Raw genomic sequence first — 22,326 nt, 5'->3', positions numbered from 1 at the left:
TATGTTGTAGAGGCAGGGTCTTACTATGTTGCCCAGGCTGGACTTGAACTCCTGGGCTTAAGCAAACCTACCACTTTAGCCTACCAAGTAGTTGGAACTGTAGGCACGTGCACCACGCCCAGCTAGCATTTTAAATTTTAATGAATTCTGCCAAAATACCATCCAAAAAAAGGCTTTGTGAAATTACACTTTAATGAATAGTATGGGAGTGATACCCTTGCCAACTTTTTAAAAATGTAAATTAATCCAATGGGCAGAAATTATACCTCATTTAAATTTTTTTTTTAATAAGCAGAGAAAATATTTGTAGAAGGTATTACTTAGTTTTTTTTTGTTTGTTTGTTTTTTCTTTAGTCTATACACAGAAAACTACCTGGGGCTCTCTTTGACAGCACATAAACTAAAATTGGAACAGTACAGAGAAGAGTAGCATGGCTCCTGTGCAAGAATGATGCACACATTTGTGAAGCATTTCATATTTGAAACAACATATTTAGAAATAGAAAAGGGAAAACTACCTAGAAGTGGAATGAGATTAGGAGAATTAGGAAGATTAGTTAGAATTTTTTCTAGTTAGAATTTTTATTTTCTAAATTGAAATTCTAGTTTCAAGTTGTTTTAAAATAATACAATTTTAGTTTCAAGTTGTTTTAAAATAATAAATGTATATTGCTTTTGGAACTTGAAAAAGAATAAAGATATTTTTTAAAAGAAAAATAAAGCCCTCTTGCAGCATAATTTATGTTGCATTTTCTCTCTCAGTGCTGAGCAGGCCTAGAGTTGAAGATGGTGAGTGAACTGTATATTAAAAGCCTTTGTCTTCCGGCTGTAGCAATACCATACTTCTGTATGGCCAATTGTCAACTAAAGCCTGTATCTTGAAATGATGGACTCATGTGCAGATAGATTGTTGTGTGCATCCACACTCCTGGCCTTTTCATAGAAGACTTCCGGGACAGCAAGCAGAAATGCTTGTCAGCCCACATTCTTTTTTTTTTTTTCAATACAGAGTCTCACTCTGTTACCCAGTCTGGAGTACAGTGGTGTAATCTTGGCTCGCTGCAGCCTCTGCCTCCCAGGTTCAAGCGATCCTCCCACCTCAGCCTCCCAAGTAGCTTGGATTACAAGCCTGCTAATTTTTGTATTTTTTTTTAGTAGAGAAGGGGTTTCACCATGTAGGCCAGGCTGGTTTCGAACTCCTGACCTCAAGTGATCTACCTGCCTTGGCCTCCCAAAGTGTTGGGATTGCAGGCATGAGCCACTGCACCCAGCCTCCATATTCTTTATTCTAGTTGCTCAAGCAGTTTTCTCCAATCCTGTGCTTCTTTAAAACAGTGGACATGATGGAAAAATTGAATGTTACCACTTTAGTTGGATCCTGGAGATGGATAATTCATTGAGAAGGACTGCCATCCACTTGGATGCTTTCTTCAGAGTCCTGTCACCAAGAACAGATTGACAGTCCACTCTGTAATTCACAGCATACCTTTATTACTGATAAAGTTCCAAGTGAAGGTACCTGTTAGCTGGGGCTATTAACTCCCTCTTGTTGGGCTCCTGTACCCTGTCTGCAGGGGCTAGGACTAGTGGCCATGATGAGAAATGAGCACACGTGGCTCAAGAACAGAGCCTGTGATTTGCCCATTGGTACGAAGTCCACCTTGGTGGGAAGTCAGTGGCAATTCTTCCACCCACACACCACTGACCTTGCCTTGTTGGTGGCCATCTTGTGTGTTGGCTCTTGACCAGAGATGCTCTGCAGTCACTCTGTGGGGCTGTTTGACCACAAAATGTGTCACTGGGTTAGTGGTTTTATGCCAAGGTAAGATTCTGATAGAAGGCAGTTAAGGTGATAGTGTAAAAGCTACATGAACAATCATGTTTCTTCTTGAATACAAAACAGTAATCTCTGCCACTAATTGATTGACTGTCAAGTCCCAGGCTCCAGGATGGGTACTGTTTGTAAGTCATGATTTCATTTAATTTTCCAAAAAGTCCATCCCACAACCTGTAATCTCAAAGCTAGCATGTGGCCGACACTATATTGAGAGTGGGGTTTGTGCTAATCCAGACTCAGCAAAATCTTGACTAACTGGGACCCTTTCAGCTCATCCAGTGTATTTTAGGGATCTCCTATGGGCCAGGCACTGATCCTAGTGCTGGAAGTCCAGAGATAATGCCTCCCTTCAAAGAGTTTCTAGTTCAATAAAGAGAGCCTCATTTAATCAAAAGTGTTGCATGTACTATAATTTTAGGACAAAATTAATCCCAGGAAACAAATGTCTTAGGAGATATTTTACTCTAGGAAAAAAAGATAATCCAATCTTTTAAGGATTTGTTTTTAGGGCAATACGCATTAAATCATTCTCCTGAATGTGAATGTTGACACCACTCTCTGGTCAGAAATGTCATTCAGAACAACAGTGTTAAGGGGCTTGCGTGGTATTCTGTCACCCAAAATGTTTTAGCTATGTTTACTCCTCATACCAAGATTTTTCTCAGACACTCAAGAAGCATCTTCACTGATGCAGAACAAATAGGAATTTAAACCCACATTTTCGTAATTGATTTTAGTACTCTTTTATAATCAGTGTAGGGGCAAACATTTTAAGTTTGTTCATCCCTTCTATAAATCTTGTAAATAAAGTTAATACTTGCATGTCACTGATGAATTCACTTCCAAGTTACTGCCTGCGACCTACCATGCACACAAAGCAGTGGTTGCTGGCAGGTGTGGTCTGACCCTTGTTGTCTTTCACACCACTTTGTCCCTCAGTCACAACCACCAAGCTCCGCCCACTGCACCTGCCCACTTCCTGTGTGCTCTGCACATCCCTGATTCCCTAATCATACACAGGTTCCTCCTTTTTTCTTTCTCATAGCACCCTTGGCACTTATCCGAAACATAGCTTTGTATTTTTTTGTACACACAGCTGCTGGCTAGCTATCCCTCCAAGAGCAAATACTGTGTCTGTTCTCTTCACCCATTTATAAAATGGTCATCATGGTGCCTCACTCATCATTAGCTTTTACTAAAGCGTGGGTAGATGGAACGTGAAAGGGTAGGTGGGTGGATGGATGGACAGATGGAATAGTTCTTTCACCAAACAGAGATGGCCCCTAACTTATGATGGTTTGACTGAACAATTTTTTTATTTCACGGTGGTGCAAAAGTGATACACATTCAGTAGAAACCATACTTCAGTACCGTATTCAACAGATTACATTAGATATTCAACACTATTATTAAGGCTTTGTGTTAGGTGTTTTTGCCCAACTGTAGGCTAATGTAAGTATTCTGAGTGTAAGGTAGGCTAGGCTAAGCAATGATGTTCAGTAGATTAGGTCTATTAAATGCATTTTTTTTTTTTTTTTTTTTTTTGGAGACAGAGTCTTGCTCTGTCGCCCAGGCTGGAGTTCAGTGGCACCATCTCGGCCCACTGCAAGCTCCGCCTCCCGGGTTCACACCATTCTCCTGCCTCAGCCTCCTGAGTAGCTGGGATTACAGGCACCCGCCACCACACATGGCTAATTTTTTGTATTTTTAGTAGAGACAGGGTTTCACCATGTTAGCCAGGATGGTCTCGATCTCCTGACCTTGTGATCCACCCGCCTCGGCCTCCCAAAGTGCTGGGATGACAGGTGTGAGCCACCGCGCCTGGCCTATTAAATGCATTTTTGACTTAGTATATTTTCAACCTACAATGGGTTTATCAGGATGTAACCCTGTTGTAAGTGGAGGAACATCTGTACTTGAGTATGGGGTACTTTCTAGTACTGGCCTGTTGCAGTGAATCAGATGTCACCTCTCAAGTCACCTTCCGGCAGGGGAGAGAGACGTACGTATACAGCGTGTCAGGTGGGGACGGGCACTATGAGCAAATAGAGCAGATAAAACAGAGTAAGGCAGGTAGAGAGAAGAGGTGGGGATGTTGTTGTGCATGTGTGTCAGGAAGGGCCTCATGGAGAAGGTGATATTTGAGCAGAGACTCAAAGGAAGTGAAGGGATGAGCCATATCCAGTTCATGGCTAAATTCTCACCATTCCATGTTTTCAGAGTGAATTCTATCTGTGTGTCTATCTTGTCTCATGGTGCAGTTTTAGTTTTTGCCACACATCTAAAGCTAAATACACCAGGTTTAGTGGAAGAGGGCCTCTGGGAGGATGGGAATGGGAGCTGCCTCTTTTTGTGGAAGGGACAATTCCAGGGTGGGAAAAAGATATTTATGGGCCACATTTTTTATATCTTCAATTTACTTTTTATTATCTTGAGGAAGTAATAGATCATTGAAAATGTGAATTTTTTTACTTCTCCTCTTGAGAGACAATAGGAAGTTAATAAGAACAAGATTACTTTACAAAACATTCTGGGCTTGGCAGGTTCAGCCTCATTTGTATGTCATTGATTTCTTTACATTTTTCTCTGCATCTGTTGTAGGATTTTACAGAAGTCATAGAATAACGGGGTCAAATATTTCTCTTAATCTGAAAGGCGCCACATTAAAACAGGGTGGTCTGGTTGTAAGCGTTTTCTCCAAGTGGGACAGACGAATGTTACATATCCAGTTCAGGTAGCAGGCAAGCTGTTTCCGATTGCCAGGAAGGCCCTTAGAACCAGCTGGCCTTCATAAGTTAGGCTAGAGAGTGAATAAGGCAGTATATCTCTAAGCAGTAGCCCAAAGAGGAAAGTGATTGCTGTCTCCAATGGAGGGATCACAAAGGTGTGGAGGCCTGGGTGACATGTTCACCTTCCTTTGCCTGCAACTGTGGACACAGTTATATGTGAAGTGGTGGCACTCGTCCTATTCGGGTACATGCATGAGATGGAAAGGCTTAGCTGACCATTCTGCAGCCCTTTCCAAACTAGGTGTTTCAGTGGCAGTGCCAGTACTTGCTGGGAATCTTGCTGCTTTTCCTGTGGTCTGCCCATTGCTTATGCTCTGAAAAGGCACTGTTTGAAACCTCAATGCCCTAAGGAGCATCATGGGTGAGAAGAGAGATTGGGAAACCACAGAGGATGCCCAGGAACTTTAAACCTGGAAAATGCCAGGGCGTTAATTCTCAGAGTGTGGTCCACAGACCTCTGCTTCAGAATCATCACAGGTGCTTGTCGAAATGCAGACTCCTGCGCCCATTCCAAGGCACAGAAGGTGCAGCACTGGAATTAAGGGACTGTCTCCCAGGGGTGACAGGCACATACACCCAGGCAGTGGGGAGTGACACCTTTGCATAGAAACCCACCGAGGCAGCTATTGCATGTCCTGATTATAAGGAGATTTATTTCCTCTAAAAATGTATCCTATAGCTCCTTCCCAGGGAGTCTAATTTAGCAGATCTGGGGTGGTTCCAGACAGGGAAATCAGTTAGAATATTAATGAATTAGGAAACTGTTTTCATTTTTTAGCAGGGATCTCTGTTTGAGACATGGGTGTCTCTTGGTAAACTATAAGGCAATTGGATCTCCATATTCTTAGAATCCTGGCAAAGGGGAGAATTCAGAAGGGCCCCACCTAGGCTGTGCCCATGGCAAACTGGATATAGTCTTCACAGGTCAGTGTTGATTCAGCAGTATTTCTTGAGATCCAGCCCTGGGTGAGGCCCCATGGGGAACACTCCCAGCCACGTTACCATTAACTGGTTCCTTATAGTAATCCAGCTGTGCCTTTCCCCTTGCCTCCTCTGAGAGGCCTCGCTCCTGCCTGGCCCCTTCCCCACACACATGGGCATCCCCATCTCCATTCTACCTTCTGCCCTGCTGGGGAGGCTAAGGGCCCAGCACAGTTATGGCCCCTGGCTGGAGTCCTGTAGTTTCTCCCCTCGGCAGGCATCTCCACTAGTGCCATGGGGTTGGTGCTAGGTAGACAAGTGTGAAGGGCTAGGAGAGGAGGACAAGGGTTTTGCATTGGCACAGTAGCCAAGACAACAAAGGTTGGAAAAGAACAGGTCAAACTATCACAGTTTGCAGATTGTCTACCTGGAAAACCCAAGAGAGTCAAGTGAAAACCCACCATAGCCAAGATTCGTCCAGGGGAGGAAGAGGTTTCACCAGGCCATTGAAGGAAGTTTCAGACAACAGTGCAGAGGGAGGGCTGGGTTCATCCAGGTTGTTCCCAGCCCTTTGTCCTTGTCTATTAGGGCCTCTTTCTTCCATGGGGAGTGGCAAGAGAATAGCAACTTAGTGTTCTAAATAATAACACGGTCATTTCCGGAGTACTTGCCATGTGCCAGGCATCATTCTAAACATGTATATCAACTAATTTAATCCTCACAACAGCCCTGTGAGGTGGCGATATTGGTCAGCATCATCTCATTACCTCCACATACAGGGAGGGAAAATGAAGTGTGGGAGAATCGAGGCAACCTGCCCAAGGGTCACATAGCTAACAAGTGGCAGAGCCCAGGAACCTGCACGAGGCACCACTCACACTGCACTGCCTCCTGTCACACAGCAAGATGGGTCTGTCTCCCAGAGGCACCTTGACTTCCGCACTCATAAAATAGGCCACACAGTAGGGATTCAGTATGCATTGCTGAATAGCTTTCATCTCTAGGGCAGTTTTCTGTCTTCAAGGCAAATAGTGGCCTGAGAGCTCTGATAATTTAGGTATCCAGGGATCCAAGTGCTTTCTTATTTACTGAGAGATACGCATGTCTCTGGTGAGATCCTGCCAAACATAAACTCCTCCTTATTAATAAATTTAGGAATTGTCTGGAACCACCAAGATGGAGACTATCAACAATATGTACATCAGTTCTCTGAGCTGAAAGGTGTGTGCACAGCACTCCCCTGATGTCTGTGACTTTTGGTCAGAGACTTAACCTCTCTGATCTTTAGATCTTCACTGGTTTAAAAAGAAAGAGCTGGGTCAGTATTACCAACCTCAACAGGTCATTATGAGGATTAAATGAGACAACACATGGGAAGGGTCTCATCCAATGCTGGCTCGTAGTGGGGTCTCCATGAAGGTAAGTCTCTCCCTGTGCCTCCCAGGAGGGGCAACCTATGTGGGATTTCACAAAACATTGATGCATTATAGGACCTGCTCCCTGCCCTCACCTAGCTTATAATTTAGGCAAGAAGAGTTTCTGAAACCACAGACATAGAAATCATAATTCCAGGCCACAGCAGGGGAGACCCCACATGGCAGTGCCTGGTCTGGTCTTTAGAGCAGGTATGACCTATGCCCATGGGCCCACATCCCTTGTAGCTGTGATTTGGGGCAGGAACAGTGATTTTACAAAGTTAAAAAAAGTCATGTAAAAATCCAGACTTACAGCCAGGAATGGTAGCTCATGCCTGTAATCCCAGCACTTTGGGAGGCCAAGGCAGGTGGGTCACCTGAGGGCAGGAGTTCAAGACCAGCCTGGCCAACATGATGAAACCCCATCTCTAGTAAAAATACAAAAATCAGCCGGGTGTGGTGGCGCGTGCTTGTAATCCCAGCTACTCGGGAGGCTGCGGCAGGAGAATTGCTTGAACCCGGGAGGCAGAGGTTGCAGTGAGCTGAGATCACGCCACTGCACTCCAGCCTGAGCGACAGAGCAAGACTCCATCTCAAAAAAAAATTCCAGACTTCTAGCCTGTCTCAAAAAATCAGGAGGTATGGCAAGAATGGGCTCAAATTCCTACACGGTAACAGTCAGCAGCCCCCAGATGGGCCGTGGCCACCCCTCCTGCAGAGCTCTGTGGTGTGTCTGGGCTAAGAGTGGGGCTGGGTTCAAACCCTGGACCCACCACTTACCAGCTGGCATGACCTCAAGTAGGTTACCTGACCTCTTCCGTATGTCTGGGCAGCAGCAGTACCTACGTCCTGATCTTGTTGTGGGGATTTGCTGAGCTTTGGTCTGTGTAAAAGGCCAGAAGCACCTGATAGTTATTATTGTAGCTGCTGTTATTATCCTGACTCCTCTCTGCTCATGTGCTTGCTCTGTGGGTCAGAAGAAGGAAAACTCATCGCAGCCTGGGGATTGATGGATTTTTTAGAGGAGCTGTCTTTTGAATTGGACCTGAACTGCGAGAGGGAAGAGCCATGCTACACAAGGGGACAGCAAGAGTAAAAGTGCAGAGGTGGAAAGTGTGCACCATGTCAAGTGGCTGTCAGCAGAGTCCTTTTATGACTGTTGAGGGGTTTTCTTTTGTTTCTGTGTGAGTTGCAAATGGGTTTGGGTCTTGGTGCATGTCAGTGTCTTGGACCCCTGAGGAAGGATGTCATCACTCCCAGGTTGGGCATGCACAGCCTTCTTCAGGACAGCGAGACGAACCTGCTGAGCAGGCTGTGGGCAAGGTCACTGTGGGGTCCAAACAGAGACATGGGGAGGGTCAGAGGACCCTTCTGTGTCATTATGGGGTTGGGAAGTTGAATGGTCCTAAGATGTCCCCTGGGACTCGAATGTGACAAAACCTTGTCCCTCAGCAGAAGAGAATCTAGAAAATCTGTCTGGCAGAGTCCTGGAAGTGGGTGAGGTGTAGGGTGGGGTGAGAAGGGGTTGTGCAAGACTGGACTGGTGACCCAAGGGAGGCCCAGAAGACGCCTTGAAGGGGAGCACAAAGACGGACAGGAGAAGCCTCCAGTTTCCCTGTGGCTGGGGGTAGGGGAGGGTTTGGGGGCCAGGTGCATGAATGGACCCCAGCTCCTTTTTGGGTGGGAGCAGCCATGACAAGGAACTGTATTAAACTTCGAAATGCAGAACTCTAGAGTAGCCTGTGTCTATGCTGATTCTAAGTTCTGAATTTTCTAGTGGTCCTTATTATAGGTATTGAGACATATTCCCTACAAATCAGGAATATCCTATAATTCTACGGTTTCCACATCCCAATGACACCTCTGATTGTCTCACACTTGGAAGTAATACCCAAAAATAGCCTTTGAGGAATCCCATGCCCCGGTGTTTTATTTGGAAGTTAAGGTCACTGTATTTATGTATCAGCCATAAATACTTGAATGAGAGTGAAAATTCCTAAGGATTTGCCATTTCCGGCTGATGGCACTAGATCCCTTGGAAGTGTCCCATGTCATAATATGCCAACACATTTAGAGTTTTCAACAGTCATGGAAACAAACAGGTGCTTGGGGCAGCTAAAAATAACCACGCTGGGAAGTGAAACTGTGGCAGTGCCAAGGAGCTAAGGTGGGCAGTACGGCGCTTTCGGGTGAGGTCAAGACTGTGGAGGGAAGGCCAAGAAAAGAAAATTCTGCCGATGCCCCTCCTCCCAGTGCCCAGGAGTGTGTTTTCTTTTCTCAGAATCTCTGTCTGATGTGCTAGCCTTTTTGTGTCATCTTGACTGAAACATCTCACAGCTCCAACCCACTGCCCCCATATCTTGCATAGCTTTCTGTCCAGATTTCTGAATTAAAGGCTGGATGCAGAGGATGTCCCACTGTGCATGGATGGGGGGCTTCCTCTCGCCCCAGTGGGATGCTCCTGCTGTCATTCTCACCCCAGAACACCCCTGACTTAGCCACCTCCAGGGTAGTGAGAGGTGTAAGGGATGACTAGCAAGTGCCGTGCTCAGCAGCCTGAACCGTGTCAGGGAGCCCAGGCATTCCAGCCTGTGTCATCCTCCCCCTCCCGTGAAGAGCCACAGCCACATCCTCCATGCCCTGCTGCACTTCCTGAGGAGTGAAAGATGGTGGCTGTCAGCGTGTCAAGGATGACGGGTGGCAAGAGGGGTAAACACAGCTTGTTACTACCAGATTTGATTACCGGGTGATGCTCAAAGACAAATGGCCTGGGGCCTCTCTGCCCCTTGAGGGCAGGGGCAGTCTTAGTCACCAGGAGCAGGGTCCCGTGAGGAGGAGTTAGGGATGTTGTGGAATTGTCTCCCAAAGCCAGTGCCAGCCGATGGGACTAGTTGTGTTATCTCGAGTTTTCATTTTTGGTAGTTTTGAATTGGGAGCCTTGATTTGACCCTGAGAATAACCAAAATTGTACAAAAGACATGTGTATTCAAAACAAGACACAATAAGGCTCAAAAACAAAACTGTCTATGGTGATAAAGGTTAGAGTAGGAGTTACCTTGGGGGCAGAGGAATGTTGGCTGGGACAGGATATGCAAGAACCTCTAGAATGGTTCTGGAATGTTCTGTATCTTGATCTGGTGGTGGTGACACAAGTTTATACAGATGTATTAATTGAGCTGTACATTTAAGATGTGGGGAATCGCTCTGAACCTATTCTGGTAGCAAGGGCTCTCTGCGTTTTAAAAAACATGTGTACATTTTACTGTATATATGCTATATCTCAGTGAATAAGTAACAATAAAGAAAAAGATGCATAAAGGTGGACTGTGAACAGAAACACCTTGGCAACATTTGAATAACCTAGCTTTTACCATATTTGGAGTTTGCTGTCCCCTGGTCGTAGGTGCTAAAAACCTGATTTGGTTCAGTCCAGACATTTAAAACACCAGCCAGCTGTGGAGAGTAAAATAATGGCAAGTCTCTTCCTAGTTTGACCATCAAGAGAGTAATTTGGAAACTCCAGCCCTGTGCCCTGAAACCAGAGTCTGTCTGTCCATCCCTCTACAATTAGATGAGATTCCTGGGGCATCAAGGTCAAGCAGATCCAGCTTTGAATTGCTGTTCTGCCACTTTAACACCGGGACCTTCTGAAAAACAGTTGCCCTCTCTCAGGTTCCTTTTCTTTGTGAATTGGGTGAACTCTTGAGTGTTCTTTAGCAAAGGAGTACCTGTAACGTGCTCCGCCCAGTGGTGAGTCCATAGCAGGTGATGAATAAATGCTAAAGATGCTGATTGTCATTGTCGCCACTATCACGAAATTGTGCAGCGTTCGAGGGAACTCCAGGGAGCCACATACCCTCGCCAGTGATGTACCTCTACAATGGCTTCAACAAACAGTTCCCACACGATGCAACTTTTCCTACAGTTGGGTGGGCTCCAGGGTGCAGAGGCCCCCTCTGGCTTGGCAGGATGGCTTGGCTGGAGCCTTTGCTGGTTCTCAGAGCGGGAGCATGGTCGAGTTGGCCAACAGTGTACCCATGTTGAAGCAGCTGTGCCGAACATCTGGCTCTGATTATCTGGCTGGGAATGGCCGGGGGTGGGAGCACTGTGATTTATAGATTGCTCCTTTGGCTGTAAATCCCATCTGTAATTGTGACTTCTCTGTCCCTAATTGTTTGCAGAGAAGAGAGGAGCTCAATGGCTTACAATCCCTGGCAGAGCCCAAGGCTGCTGGGGTGGGGGTGGTGGGGGGTGGGGGAGATGGTGAGGTTTGTTGCTAGGACACGGCTGTCTTTGTTTTGGTCCCTGCTCAGCAGTGTTTTTAAGGCCCTGTATACATTTCTCTGTATTGTTAATGTAATTTGTTCAGGCAGTGAACAGCCAAGTTCAGCCGAAGGAATCCGATACTCATAACAGAAACACCAGAGGCCAGGTTTTTGTGGTCAAATTAGGGTTTTGAGGCCTCTGAAGAGAATGAAATGTTGGCGCTGGGCGGGGGACAATCTCCCTTTCTCCTCTTGTGCTGATGCTGGCCTGGGTTCAGCTTCCTTGAGAAGCTTGGCTTTGGGGCACCAAGTCCACTGCATTCAGGGCTGTGTTAGGTGGGGAGCCCGGCTGCCCTTCTCCGAGAAAGGGAATGCAGATTTTATTCAAAAGGGAAGAAAAGGCGCTAACAAAGTATGAGCAAGTTTGGGCCCTGCCTGCCCAGCCTTTCCTTCCCCGTGGCTCTGGGCAGCTTTTTATTCCCCCCATCCCCCACCCTGCATTACTTGACTGGTGAGGAAATAATAGTTGGGCTCTGCTGAGAAGGTATGTGACTGTGCAAAATGCAATTTGCCCGTTTCCGCTGCCCATGAAGACCCGACAGCCCACTTGCCATCTGGGAACCTCGCACCCTGCTGTGCTTGGAGTTTTCGGAAACGATGGATTCCAAACAACTTCCAGTGAGCGGTTGGTGATATTAAGTTAACTTAGTTCATCTTACCCTTTTTATTTTGCCTCAGAAAGTAAAACAAGATAGAAACAAACATAGCAGCCCACAAACATTTCCATGCTTCCTTTTGCTTCTAGAATGTGTATGTTGGGAAATTAATCAGACCAACGTTAGCCCCTTCCTCCCGGCCCTGGAAGAATGCCTGGTGTGCATGCATCCCCCTCTCCAGTTAGCAGGTACCGAACAACTTCTGTGGTTACCAAGGAGAGCATGATAGGGTCCCAGCCCTCCAGAGCTTACAATGTAAGAGAACAAACAGAAACATGAGTCTTTGCAATACCTGCGATGAGCGCCAACAAAGTGGAATAAAATGTCACCTGAAATACCTGAGAAAGGGGCTTCTCAAGCTTGGAGAAGGAGGCAGAGGCTTTGGAGAGACATTTGAGCTGAGCCTTGCAGGAGACAGTCCAAGTATGGGTTCTAGTACTACCTGGATGCAAGCCTTCCTCCCCGTGTCCCAGCAAGGAAGAGTTGCCTTCTTAATGACCCCATTCATTGCCCTAGAACGTGGTGATTTACCAGAAGTCTTCGGAGGCAAGCCATCTTCAATTCAGAAGGGGAATCCCACATGTGTGTTGAATATGAGGCATTGTTTAAGACACCTCCTGCCCTCACCACATTGGCAAACTGACAGCGTCAACTTGAAACAAGTGTACGCATTGTGGCCATTTTCACTCCACAACAAATGTTTGTAAGTGGCCACCTAAGCCTGTGAACTTCCTAACTTTGATAATTACAAGCACGAGGTAGATAAGATAGAAGCAAACCTGGCAAGTTATACTGACTTGCAGCTGAAGCACTCTGAGAAACAGAACAATTTGTTCACAGAAAAAGGAAATCAAGGTGTTCTACACGCTTTAATTTCCAAGGTCTTTGTTTAAAGTGGATGAGTTCAAATGAGGGAAGACACATTCTGCTCACGTTTGATGTCACTCACTACTCATGTCGCAGTATAGGGTGTCACAGCCTGTGTCCCAGCTTCTTCCTATGGGCACCATGCTCTTCAGCCATACAGACTCGGACGTTCCACTGCCAACCAGTATCCTCACCAATGACCCCAAGGTGCTGTTGAGGCACTTTTCTTTTTGAGAGTTTACTGACACCCTACCTGCCACTGAGTAGCATGTTCCTTGCCCATGATTCCCTTCTGTACTCCCTTCCCCAATACCCTGTACAGGCCAAGTATCCCTTATCCAAAATGTTTGGGGCCAGAAGTGTTTCGCAGTTTTGGAACTCTTATTGGATTTGGGAATATTTGCATTATACTGACCAGCTGAGCATCTGTAATTGGAAAATCTGACATGCCCCAGTCAGCATCTCATTTGAGTGTCATGTTGGCACTCAAGAAGTTTCAGATTTTTAAGCATTTTGGATTTTGGATTTTGGGGTTAGGGATGCTCAACTTGTACTAGCATTAAATTAGGTCTAATCAGTTTTTATCAAAATAATTTTTTTCTTTTTTGTCTCCTTCACTAGACCATGGAATTCCTTGGGATCAAAAATCATGTCCTCTTCTCCCATGCCTAGAAGAATGCCCGAGAGGTGTTCACTGTGTATTTATAGGGTGAAATTTTCCTATATATGTCTTATATCCCTTAAGAATTTTTTTCCAGACAATAAGTGCTCCCTTTTCAAAGCACTATAATTAACTCTAGCTGTTTTTGATTTAAAATGTTCTAAAATGCATCCCACACTTTCTAACTTTACTTATTTTATTTTATTTATTTATTTATTTATTTATTTTTGAGACAAGATCTTGCTCTGTCACCCAGGCTGGAGTGCAGTGGCACGATCTTGGTTCACTGCAATTCCGCCTCCTGGGTTCAAGCAATCCTTCTCCCTCAGCCTCCTGAATAACTGGGACTATAAGCACATGCCACCATGCCTGGCTAATTTTTGTATTTTTTGAAGAGATGGGGTTTCACCATGTTGCCCAGGTTGGTCTTGAACTCCTAGGTTCAAGGGATTTGCCCGCCTTGGCCTCCCAAAGTTCTGGGATTACAGGCGTGAGCTACCACGCCCGGCCTTATCTGACTTCTAGTGGTTCCAAACATCTATATTAAAATCATGAACTAGGAAATGTTTAGTTAAAATATCTTTTTATTCCAATGAGGGGGGAAAAAACTGGTGATAGTGTTCTTTCCTAAAGCTTTTGCATTTTTACCTCTAGGAGAAGTCCTTGGATATTTACCCAGGCTTTCCTGACTTGATAAAAGAACACTGCTTGGTTATTATATAGGGCACTCATCTGCAGATTAAATGGCAGCTGACCATCTAGGCAGGGGAAAATATGAGAAGTAATAATATAAAAGGATACCCTGTGATGGACGGTCATAATGGTGACATAAGATGTTCAGAGCCAGGAGCACTGGCTCACACCTGTAATCCCAACATTTTGGAATGCTGAAGCAGGAGAATCACTTGAGGCCAGGAGTTCAAGACCAGCCAGGTCAACATAGCCAGACCCTGTCTCTACAAAAAATAAAATAAAATAGGCACACACCTGTAATCCCAGCTACTCAGGAGGCTGAGGTGAGAGGATGGCTTGAGCCCAGAAGTTAGAGGCTGCAGTGAGCCACGTTTGTGCCCCTGAACTCCAGCTTGGGCAACAGAGTGAAACCCCATCTCAAAAAACAAAAAAAATTTTTTTTTTTTTCCAGAAAAGGCTGTTGTATGCTTTCCATTGAAAGAAAGAAGCAGGATCAGAGAAATGCAGACTAAAACAATGAGATGGCAAAAGTTAAAGTCTAAGCATACTGGTGTTGGCGAGGATGTTTGTTAATAAATGACACATTTGTGTATTATGTTGAGGAATGATTTGGCAATATCTAGTAAAATCAAAGATGCACATATCTTATGACCCAGCAAATCTACTACACATGAGCACAAGGGACATGAACAAGAACGCTCCTTGCTGCATTGTTTACAGTAGCATAAACTAGAAACAACATATGTGGCCATCTATGTATTAAATAAATAAATATAGTCATCTAGTAGAATATAATGAATTAACTCAGATCTACATGTATTAACATGAATAAATTCCAAAAGTCTAACACTCATTAGAAAAAGTAAGTGGCTAGGCTGGGCACAGTTGCTCACACCTATAATCCCAGCACTTTGGGAGGCCAAGGCGGTGGGATCACTTGAACCCAGGAGTTTAAGACGAGCATGGGCAGCATAGTGAGACCTCATCTCTTTGAAAAGAAAGAAAGAAAAAATAAGGGGCTAAAAAATACCTAAAATGTAGTGCCATTTATAAGAATGTTTGTAATGCCCAAGAGAATGATAATTGCATTTGGTTATACAGGAGGATGCCCTGGTGTTTAGGAGATCTGGGCTGAGGTATTTGAGGTAAGGTGTTACAATGTTGACAACTGACTTTCAAATGGTTCTGCAAAATAAAAATGTGTTTGTGTGAATACATACATAGGGGAGGGAGGTAAGCAAAGCCAATGTGTGAACATGTTAACGATGATTGATCTGGATGAAGGACAGATGGGTGTTTATTGTACTTTGCCTGTAACTTTCCTGTAAAATGGAACTTTTCAAAATAAAAAATTGAAGACACTCATTGAGCCTATAAATTGTGGATAATACATATGTAGTGAAATATATTCAATGAAAAACATGCAGAGGTATGACAAGCAGTACCTTTAGGACAACAGTTACTTCTGGGAGGGCAGATAAATGAATGACAGATCGGATACTTGAGCTATATCAATAACACTTTATTTCCTTAAGAAAAAAAAGAGGTGGGGAGCTATGAGATTAATATAGGAAAATGATAAACTATTCAATCTGGGGTCCATTAGCGTCTCTACTTACTTTCTCTACTTAAAAAAAAAAAAAAATATATATATATATATATATATATTTTTTTTTTGAGACGGAGTCTCACTGTCACCCAAGCTGGAGTACAGTGGCGCAATCTCAGCTCACTGCAACCTCCTCCTCCCAGGTTCAAGCGATTCTCCTGCCTCAGCCTTCCGAGTAGCTTGGACTACAGGCACGTGCATCCATGCCCAGCTAATTTTTGTATTTTTGGTAGAGACAGGGTTTCACCATGTTGGCCAGGATGGTCTCGATCTCTTGACCTCGTGATCTGCCCGCCTCGGCCTCCCAAAGTGCTGGGATTACAGGCATGAGCCACTGCACCCAGCCTATAGTTTTATAACTAGATGATAGTTTGTTCCATAACTATAAATAACATTTTTAAAACTTCAGAAAAGTGGGAATAAATAATTTAGTTTTCATTTTAAAATTAAAGCTTATTTTGAAAGTTATTTTGGTGCTTAAAAGAGAGAGAATATATATTTTGTAGCTCTATCCACTGGAAAAGATTAGAAACAATGATTATCTCAATAGCACTGACCAGCTCCAGTGCTCAGATTATATTCGCCAAATCCCATTTCCCAGTTAAAATAAAACCAGGCTCCTGGGAGAAGGAGCTGATTGGACGTATGAAGTTAGCCTAGAATATATTGTTATACAAGAAAGCATGAAAGCTATTGAAGACCATTAGAGACCCAAGTCTACTGTTACGGTTTCAAGTACTAGGGCTGCTAGGTCAGAAGGACTCAGCAGCCAAACTGAATAAGACAGAAAAGATGAAATAATTAGATCATCAAGAATATATTATATTTATTAAAATCCTTAAGTTCACGATGACACCAAAAAACACAAGCAAATAAACAACACTGGTCTCCTTTGGAGGACAACAGGGAGCTAAGTCATTATTTTCAATATGTTAATAGTGAGAAAGAATCACTCATTTATCCTGCCTGTGCTGTGTGCTGTTTGCCACTGGGCCACTAGTTGAGGAAAGTTTTTCTTTACAGAAATATTTCAGCTAATAAATGAAGAAGAAATAGTCTTGTTCCCTGTCTTAGTTCGTTTTGTGTTGCTGTAACAGCACACATTTTGTGTTGCTGTAACGGCATAGTGCCGACATCTGCTCAGCATCTGGTGCAGGCCTTCTTGCTGCATCGTCCTATAGCAGAAAGGCAAGAGAGTACGCATGTGTGTGCACAAGACGGCAGAATGGGGGATGGGGGGCAAACTCATACTTTTATCAGGAACCCACTCCCACAATAAGGGCATTAATACATTTATGAGGGCACAGCTCTTATAACCTAATCACTTCTTAAAGTTTCCACTTCTCAACACTGTTGCATTATGGATTAAGTCTGCAAAACATGAACTTTGGGAGACATATTCAGACCATGGCATTCCCTCTCCCCTAAATAAAGTAAAATAACATTGAACCTGAATTTGATCAAGCCTCTAGATCTAATTATTAGTTTACCAGAAATACAGTTCAGAAGATTGACACCATGAGGATATGATTAGCAAAATCCAGACTTAAAAAAAAACAAACAAAAAAAAAACTACAGGAACAATAAGTTGGTTTCCTCCACGAATAATACAGGAGGCGTGGGCAGGGTGGAAATAGGGAAAGAAAAAGACTCCTAAAGATTAAAAGCCTAAAAAAGACTAAAGGTGGCCGGATGCAGTGGCTCATGCGTATAATCCCAGCACTTCTGGAGGCCGAGGAAGGTGGATCACCTGAGGTCAGGAGTTCGAGACCGGCCTGACCAACATGGTGAAACCTCGTCTCTACTAAAAACACAAAATTCAGCGGGCGTGGTGGCGCATGCCTGTAATCCCAGCTACTCAGGAGGCTGAGGCAGGAGAATCGCTTGAAACCAGAAGGTGGAGGTTGCAGTGAGCCGAGATCAGCCATTGCACTCCAGCCTGGGCAACAAGAGCAAGACTCCGTCTCAAAAAAAAAAAAAGACTAAAGGCTTGGCCAGGCGTGGTGGTTCACGCCTGTAATCCCAGCACTTTGGGAGGCCACAGTGTGGATTGCTTGAGCCCAGGAGTTCAAGGCCCACCTGGGCAACATGGTGAAACCCCTGTCTCCACCAAAAATACAAAAAATTAGCCCGGCACAGCGGTATGCACCTGTCATCCCAGCTACTTGGGAGGCTGAGTTGTGAGGATTGCTTGAGCCAGGGAGGCAGAGGCTGTAGTGAGCCTAGATTGCACTGCTGCACTCCAGCCTGGGTGACAGAGTGAGACCCCATCTCAAAAAAAATTAAAGGCTTTAAAAAAGAATAAAATACATAAAATGACCAATAGCAAATGTATGGACCATGCATTGGATCCTGATTGAAATAAACTGTAGGGAAAAATTATTTGTAAGACATAATATTAGAAAATCATTGTTAACCCTTAAAAACATTTTTTAGGATTTAAAAAAATTTCCTGCTTTCTGGAGATAACACACAGAAATATTTACCAATGAAGTGATAGGCTCTCTGGGCTCTGTTTCAAAATAGTCTTGGGCTTAGGGGTGGATGAGCAAGGAGTGGGTGGGGGATGGATGAATGGAGATGGGCCATGAGCTAGTAATTGTGGAACCTGGTGGTGGCTTAACCAGATTCATTATATTGTTCTCTCTACTTTTGTGTACATTGGAAATTTTCCAAAATGGTTTGTTTTTGAGATGGAATCTCACTCAGTCGCCTAGGCTAGAGTGCACTGGTGCAATCATAGCTCACTGTAGCTTCAAACTCCTGGGCCCAAGCAATCTTCCCTCCTCAGCCTCCTGAGTAGCTGGGACTATAGGTGTGTGCCATCACGCCCTGCTAATTTTTCTAAATTTTTTGTAGAGACAGGGTTTCGAACTCCTGGCCTCAAGTGATCCTCTTGCCTTAGCCTCCCAAAGTGCTGGGATTACAGGCATGAGCCACCATGCCTGGCCACAAAATAAAAGGTTTTAAATATTTCATTTGCAGGACCCCACAGCCAAGGGGGGTTAGAGGGAGGGGCCGGCAAGGGTAGGGAATAAGGCCTGATCAGGTGAGCTGCTGGAGGTGGATGTATGGGGTGTCTGCTTCCCCAGGTAGAGCTGGATAGATACTGGTGTGCTGAGAATGAGAAGGAGGATGAAGAAAGATGCAAAACCCAGCAAAAAGTACTCAGAAGCAACCACCCACAGCAAAAATTGGGAGAATGAGCGATTTAACCCCGCAAGGCATACACTTTCTAGGACTTTACAAATAAGAACACCTTTAGTCCCTACAGCAACCCTCCCATGAGGTATGTGCTGTTCTTTGTCTGTATTTTACCTTTTTTTTTCTTTTTTTATTATACTTTAAGTTCTAGGGTACATGTGCACAACGAGCAGGTTTGTTACATAGGTATACGTATGCCATGTTGGTTTGCTGCACCCATCAACTCGTCATTTACATTAGGTATTTCTCCTAACACTATCTCTCCCCTAGCCCCCACCCCCCAACAGGCCCTGGTGTTTGATGTTCCCCTCCCTGTGTGCATGTGTTCTCATTGTTCAACTCCCACCTATGAGTGAGGACATGCGGTGTTTGGTTTTCTGTCCTCGTGATAGTTTGCTGAGAATGATGGTTTCCAGCTTCATCCATGTCCCTGCAAAGGACGTGAACTCATCCTTTTTTGTAGCTGCATAGTAGTCCATGGTGTATATGTGCCACATTTTCTTTATCCAGTCAATTATTGATGGACATTTGGGTTGGTTCCAAGTCTTTGCTATTGTGAATAGTGCCGCAATAAACATAGGTGTGCATGTGTCTTTATAGTAGCATGATTTATAATCCTTTGAGTATATACCCAGTAATGGGACTGCTGGGTCAAATGGTATTTCTAGTTCTAGATCCTTGAGGAATCGCCACACTGTCTCCCACAATGGTTGAACTAATTTACACTCCCACCAACAGTGTAAAAGCGTTCCTATTTCTCCACATCCTCTCCAGCATCTGTTGTTTCCTGACTTTTTAATGATCACCATTCTAACTGGTGTGAGAAATCTCATTGTGGTTTTGATTTGCATTTCTCTGATGACCAGTGATGTTGAGTATTTTTTCATATGCCTGTTGGCTGCATAAATATCTTCATTTGAGAGGTGTCTGTTCATATCCTTTGCCCACTTTTTGATGGGGTTGTTTGTTTTTTTCTTGTAAATTTGTTTAAGTTCTTTGTAGATTCTGGATATTAGTCCTTTGTCAGATGGATAGATTGCAAAAATTTTATCCTATTCTGTAGGTTGCCTGTTCACTCTGACGGTAATTTCTTTTGCTGTGCAGAAGCTCTTTAATTAGATCCCATTTTTCTATTTTGGTTTTTGTTGCCATTGCTTTTGGTGTTTTGGCCATGAAGTCTTTGCCCGTGCCTATGTCCTGAATGGTATTGCCTAGGTTTTCTTCTGGGGTTTTTATGGTTTTAGGGCTTACATTTAAGTCTTTAATCCATCTTGAGTTAATTTTTGTGTAAGGTGTAAGGAAGGGATCCAGTTTTAGCTTTCTACATATGGCTAGCCAGTTTTCCCAGCACCATTTATTAAATATGGAATCCTTTCCCCTTTGCTTATTTTTGTGAGGTTTGTCAAAGATCAGATGGTTGTAGATGTGCAGTGTTATTTCTGAGGCCTCTATTCTGTTCCATTGGTCTATATATCTGTTTTGGTACGAGTACCATGCTGTTTTGATTACTGTAGCATTGTATAGTTTGAAGTCAGGTAGCATGATGTCTCCAGCTTTGTTCTTTTTGCTTAGGATTTTCTTGCCTATGCGGGCTCTTTTTTGGTTCCATATGAAATTTAAAGTAGTTTTTTCCAATTCTGTGAAGAAAGTCGTTGGTAGCTTGATGGGGATGGCATTGAATCTATAAATTACCTTGGGCAGTATGGCCATTTTTACGATATTGATTCTTCCTATCCGTGAGCATGGAATGTTTTTCCATTTGTTTGTGTCCTCTTTTATTTCATTGAGCAGTGGTTTGTAGTTCTCCTTGAAGAGGCCCTTCACATCCTTTGTAAATTGGATTCCTAGGTATTTTATTCTCTTTGTAGCAATTGTGAATGGGAGTTCACTCATGATTTGGCTCTCTGTTTGTCTGTTATTGGTGTATGGGAATGCTTGTGATTTTTGCACATTGATTTTGTATCCTGAGACTTTGCTGAAGTTGCTTATTAGCTTAAGGAGATTTGGGGCTGAGACGATGGGGTTTTCTAAATATACAGTCATGTCATCTGCAAACAGAGACAATTTGACTTCCTCTTTTCCTAATTGAATACCCTTTATTTCTTTCTCTTGACTGATTGCCCTGGCCAGAACTTCCAATACTATGTTGATAGGAGTGTAGAGAGAGGGCATCCCTGTCTTGTGCCAGTTTTCAAAGAGAATGCTTCTAGTTTTTGCTCATTCAGTATGATATTGGCTGTGGGTTTGTCATAAATAGCTCTTATTATTTTGAGACACATTCCATCAATACCTAGTTTATTGAGAGTTTTTAGCATGAAACACTGTTGAATTTTGTTGAAGGCCTTTTCTGCATCTATTGAGATAATCATGTGGTTTTTGTCATTGGTGCTGTTGATGTGATGGATTACATTTACTGATTTGCATATGTTGAACCAGCCTTGCATCCAGGGATGAAGCCAACTTGATCGTGGTAGATAAGCTCTCTGATGTGCTGCTGGATTTGGTTTGCTAGTATTTTATTGAGGATTTTCGCATTGATGTTCATCAGGGATATTAGCCTAAAATTCTCTTTTTTTGCTGTGTCTCTGCCAGGCTTTGGTATCAGGATGATGCTGGCCTCATAAAATGAGTTAGGGAGGATTTCCTCTTTTTCTATTGATTGGAATAGTTTCAGAAGGAATGGTACCAGCTCCATTTTGTACCTGTCCCTATTTTACCATTAAGGAAGCTGACACACAGATAAATTACTTGCCTAAGTCAGTGGCAAGTCCCTTAAGTCACCAGCAAAGCCAGGATTTGAACCTGGGCTAGCCTGGAACCTGGCTTCTTGCTGCTGTGCCACACTGTGCTTCTCTATGTCAGTGCAACTTCCAAGTTTTGGTGGAAATCTATGACCATAAAGTAGCTTCCTCTCCCAACTTCTCTATTCTCTTAGTTCCCATTCTCCTAATCACCCAAACTTGCTGACTTCAGCTCTTCTCTCCCTCCTGTCCCATAATAACCGCTCATTCCTAGGTCCTATGTATTCTCTAAAACTGTCCTCTGATCCCAGAGCCATCTCTCAGAAGACACAGTTTGTGGTTTTCCAGCCTGGATCACTGCGGTAGTGCCCCTGACTCCAGCTCTTCCCTTTCTGTTTATCTGCCCCCGCCATTTTTTTTTTTTTTTTTTTTAACCTCCCAGTGCACCACTTTCTCCATGTCATTCTCGTGGTTGCAAACCTTCAAGGCATCCTCATTGATCATAAATTGAACACAAGGTCTTGCTTCTAAGACAGCAGGAACAGTCAGGGCTTGGGTTCAAATAGCACCACTGCCGCCGTTTTACCCTGTGACCCTGCAGGATGGGG

At 43.9% G+C, this 22,326-nt stretch overlaps 1 protein-coding gene and 1 non-coding gene across 3 annotated transcripts in view; both read left to right on the top strand.

Annotated features, from left to right (window-relative positions):
• Positions 1 to 22,326, top strand: part of TCF7L1 (transcription factor 7 like 1) — a 176,549-nt gene that overhangs the window by 70,908 nt on the left and 83,315 nt on the right. The gene's annotated exons all lie outside the window — the stretch shown is intronic.
• Positions 377 to 483, top strand: LOC112132131 (U6 spliceosomal RNA). Its single transcript, XR_002913946.1, has one exon. It is a non-coding gene; the product is annotated as a U6 spliceosomal RNA (small nuclear RNA).

The sequence above is a fragment of the Pongo abelii genome, chromosome 12 (assembly GCF_028885655.2).
Source record: "Pongo abelii isolate AG06213 chromosome 12, NHGRI_mPonAbe1-v2.0_pri, whole genome shotgun sequence".
Taxonomy (NCBI): Eukaryota; Metazoa; Chordata; class Mammalia; order Primates; family Hominidae; genus Pongo; species Pongo abelii.
Note: the sequence above shows the minus strand (reverse complement) of the source record. Positions and strands in the feature narration are given on the sequence as shown.